Here is a 4,656-nt window from a genome sequence, read left to right as displayed (position 1 = left end):
GCCCCCACGCCCGGCCACGCCCCCCGCTCCCTGCCTCTTCGCACAGGACTGAGCTCCTGGAGCCCGCCTGCCCTAGTTCCCCGTAGTCTCCTTGCTGGTGTTCATCTCAAACTGCTGCCTTCTCCAGGACCTGTCCGGACCTCCCAGGCCGACGTCCTCGGGGTTCCGGCGCTTCTACCTGACATGTCACTCTATCCAAATATTCTCTAGGTCATTGCGTGTAGGAATCACCTGAGGGTGGCGTCTGGATGTGTGGATTCCATGCCCAGGTCCAGACGTTCTGATTGAATAGATCTGAGAGGGGACCTAGATTTTGCATTTTAAAAAAATAATTATTCATTTATTTTTACTTATTTATTCATTTATTTCAGTTTGACCAGAGAGGCACACAGAGAGCAAGAGAGAGCGGAAAAGCGAGAAAGCAAGCCGCCAAGTCCAGGGCTCGAACCATGGTTGCCATTTTGGGAATCTGGCTCCAGAGTTTGCATTTTTAACACATGTGCCCCCCTTCCCCACCCCTGTCCCAACCGTACTCAGGTGGAGCCACCATCCCTACTCATGCACCCAGTGGGTGCACCTTGAGAGCAGAGATGATACACTGGGATCTTCCAGAAGTTCATGGAAAATATATACTGTGAAAAAACTATGGGGACCAGAAGGTGGCATGGTGGCTAAAGGTGCTGGATTCCCACATGGCCAACCGCAGTTCAAGTCCTGGACCTGGTGGTTGGCTTTCTCGGTTTCCCATTCTCTGTCTCTTATCAAATTAAAAAATAATAACAAATGAAATTAAATAAATAAATTTTTAAAAACTATGTATGGGTTTAGAGGGGACCAACAGTTAGCGTAATGGCTGTGTCGCTGGGCTCCCATGTAGTCGACCATAGTTTGAGTCCCGGACGCGGCGTCTTAAACTCACGCCGGGCGTGTGTGCGTGCGTGCCCAGGATCCCGAGAGGAGAATGGAGAAGGGAATGCAGTGTGTCCATCCCCCCTGGGGGATGATTTCTCTCTGTCTCTCTCTGGCGAGCGCGCGTGTCCTATAGCAAAAACCTCTCCAAAAAACAAAAACAAACAAACAAACAAACAAAAAACTATGTATGGGCTTAAAATTTTTTACACCAAAATAAACTCATGATTTAATTCCATTTCCCCACAAACTTTTTTTCGTTTGTTTGGAGAGGTGTTTTGCTATAGGGTACATACGCTCGCCAGAAAGACAGAGAGATAGAGGGGCAAAAAGCGAGAAATCACCCCCCAGGGGGATGGCCACGCCACAGTCTCTTCTCCATGCTCTTGGGCCCACACGCACACGTGCCTGGTGTGAGTTTAAGCCATCGGGTCTGGGACTCAACCGCAGTTGACTACATGGGAGTCTAGCGACATAGCCATTACACTAACTGCTGGTCCTCCCCCCACAAACTTCTTGAAGTCTCTACATATTACTTATTGGGTGTCCAGCAGAGGCCTAGGTCTAGAATGCTCTCCAGGGAAGCCTGGATGGATGAATATGAATGAGTGGGAACCAGCAGATAGCATGGCCATCCCCCCCCCATCCCCACCCAGAGAGATTTCTCATTTCCCCTCTCTCTGGCAAGCACATGTACCCTGTAGCAAAGCAAAAACAAGAAACAAGAAAAGATGGATTTTTTTAAAAGGGGAAGCCATCTGCTGCCCCTCCCCCCGTTTGTTTTTGTTTTTAAGAGAGATTTTTGGTATAGGGTGCGTGTACTCATTGGAGAGACAGACAGAAAACAAGAAGTCACCCCCATCCCCGCCAGGGACGGGGGGAAATGGCTATACCACAATCCCTTCTCTCCTCTCTGGATTTTGGGCAGGCACACATGCTCCCAGCCTAAGCTTCAAGCCACAAGGTAGGTCCAGGACTGGGACCGTGGAGCACCATACAAGAGTCCAGCGATGCAACGACTGCGCCATCTGCGGTCCTAGCAGAAGTTCGTTTTTTTTTTTTAATTATTTATTCAATTTTATTTATTCATTCATTTATTTTAATTTGACCAGAGGACGGGGAAAGTGAGAAAGCAAGCCACCAGGTCCGGGACTCAAACTGTGGTTAGCCATGTGGGAGTGTCCAGCACCCCAACCAGCACACCAATTGCTGGTTCCCTTTTTTCTTTTAAAATTATTTATTCAATTTTATTTATTCATTCATTTTAGCAGAAGTACTTTTAGTTAGCCTGTGGTCTGTGGACTTGAACCAACACATCTTTGAGAAAAGAATGATTTTTTTTTTTTGAGAGGTTTTTTGTATAGGGCATGTGTGCTGGTCTGGAACTTCAACCACAGTTGACTACATGGGAGTCCTGCAATATAGCCATTACACCAACTCCTGGTCCCAAGAATGAATGTTTTTTCTTATTTTATTTTTCTTGGGGGGGGGCAGCAGTTGGCATAATGGCTATGTCGCTGGACTCCCATGTAGTCGACCGTTCTAGTCCCAGACCTGGTGGCTTAAACTCATGCCAGGCACGTGTGTGTATGTTCCCAAGACCCAGAGGGGGCAATGGAGGAGAAGGGATTGTGGTGTGGTCATTACCCCTGGAGGGGGGTGATTTCTCCCTTTCTGTCTCTCTGTCTCTCTGTCTTTCTGGCGAGTGTATGTGCCCTATAGCAAAAAACCTCTCAAAGGAAAAAAAAAAAGAAAAAAGAAAAAAGAATGAATGTTGTAGTAGATGTTTTGACTGGAGATTTTTCTAAACTTGTAGCCCTGCTGGGTCCTGGTACAAAATGGCATCGGCCCTAGGAAACTGCTTTGACTAAACTGAAATACCTGACCTCTGGGGACTGGAACATACATGGGAAATGTATCCACTGTCCTCTGGCTTTAATGAAGGAAGAGTGGGAAGGCTCGGAGCCCAGGCCAGGGCTACCAGCTGAAAAGGCCCTCAGTCTCTGCCTGGTCTGGTCTCCCTGGCTTGGCTCTGTGACTCTTTACTCTTAGGTTCACCTGCTAGAATCGGCCAGGTATGCAGTGGACTCTCTATAAACAGAAAATCCAGAGGTGGATTTTCTCTTTATTTAAAGAATTATTTTATTTAACTTTATTTATTTTAATTTGACCAGAGAGAGGTAGAGTGAGAGAGAGGGATGGTGAGAAGGCAAGCCACCAGGTCAGGGACTCCAACCAGTTGCTGCCCATATGGGAGTTCAACATCCTTTAACCACCACACACCTGCAGGCCCCTCAGAGCTAAATTTTCTTTTTCTTTCCTTTTTTCCTTTTTTTTTTAGAGGTTTTTGCTATAGGGCACGTGGGCTCCTCAGAAAGACAGGGAGAGCCAGAGAGACAGAAATTGAGAACCACAGGAGAGACAGAGAGACAGAAATTGAGAACCCCCCCCTCCACCCCCTGGGGAAGGCCATGTCGCAATCCCTTCTCCATTCTCCTCTCCGATGCGGGAAAACTCCGCGTTCTCTAGATGTAGTTCCTAAAACAGTTTCAAAAACAGCTTTTTAAAGCCAATTTTCCGTGGCCCGTACGGGGATCGAACCCGCGACCTTGGCGTTATTAGCACCACGCTCTAACCAACTGAGCTAACCGGCCACCCGACAAAGTGGCGCACCCGCGACGCCTACGAGATTTGCTCCGGCGCCGGGCGGTGAGCTGCTAGGCTTCCCGGGCTCAGCGCGATGTTGGCTCCTTCCCTGTGCAGTAGCCCCCTCGTTGTTACCCCCATTGGGTGGATAAAGAAACTGAGACCCAGGGGTTTCGAGAAGAGGGGCAGCTGCCTACTACGGGTCGGAGGCACTGCGGGGAAAATGCAAATTACACAGAGGAGGCTGGGCTCGGGAGTGAGGTTTTCAAATATTCCAGCTCAGCGCTGTTTTTACTGTCTCCAAGAACCCTTGCGACGTGGACATTTCGTGTACCAAGAGGCACTGGTTTAGTTAAATAAAGCTTGGAAAAGACGGAAAACCAGGCGACGGACAAAAGAACCACCCAATTCCCCACCGCCTCGGGAACAGCCTCGCTGGAGTCTTGGCTTCCTCCCGGCCAGCTTTTACTTATTTTATCTTCCCCACTGCAAGAGTGTAATTGATGTGTGCGGAGGTACATGTGTGTGTCTGTGTGCATTTGTGTATATATGTATATTTGGGATCCAGAGTCTGTTTAAAAGCACGTGATTATTACCTACCCGTGCTTTGTATTCTGCCCTAGCACGCCTCTGTCATCGCCCATGTCCCTTTAAATGGTCCCTCGGTGTCCCATTGAGCGGGTAAGCCAGAGCTTCTTGTCTGGGATGGCTGGGAAGTGTTTCCGGTTCGCCCTCTCCGTTGTCTGGTGTGAAGAGCGCACACGAAGACACGCAGGTTGCGGGCGAGGAGCGCGGAGTCCCCGGGCCCCTGTGGGAGGGGCCCCGGCTCTCCACCCAGCGGCCCTCCCAGCGCTTCCCGGTCGCAGCGCACTTTGGCGGAGGTCACCCTCCCACCTGGCGAGGGGAGCAGGCTGGGAAGTGCTCGACGCACACCCACCGAGCACCCGCCGTGCCCCGGCTAGGGCCAGCTCCCGCCCCACCCCCCCGGCGCCCCCGCCGTGCCCCGGCTAGGGCCAGCTGCGGGCGAGAGGCCTGATCCGCGCTCTCACAGCGCAGGGCTACGCCGCCCGGGCCGGCTGCGTGTGCTGCACCGGCTGGGGG

General features: G+C 50.7%; 1 non-coding gene across 1 annotated transcript; it reads right to left on the bottom strand.

The window, feature by feature from the left end:
* Positions 1-3,489: 3,489 nt before the first annotated feature.
* On the bottom strand, positions 3,490-3,563 carry TRNAI-AAU (transfer RNA isoleucine (anticodon AAU)). The gene has a single exon. It is a non-coding gene; the product is annotated as a tRNA-Ile (tRNA).
* Positions 3,564-4,656: the final 1,093 nt, after the last annotated feature.

This window comes from Tupaia chinensis, unplaced genomic scaffold (assembly GCF_000334495.1).
Source record: "Tupaia chinensis unplaced genomic scaffold, TupChi_1.0 Scaffold000671_2, whole genome shotgun sequence".
NCBI classification, from domain to species: domain Eukaryota; kingdom Metazoa; phylum Chordata; class Mammalia; order Scandentia; family Tupaiidae; genus Tupaia; species Tupaia belangeri.
Note: the sequence above shows the minus strand (reverse complement) of the source record. Positions and strands in the feature narration are given on the sequence as shown.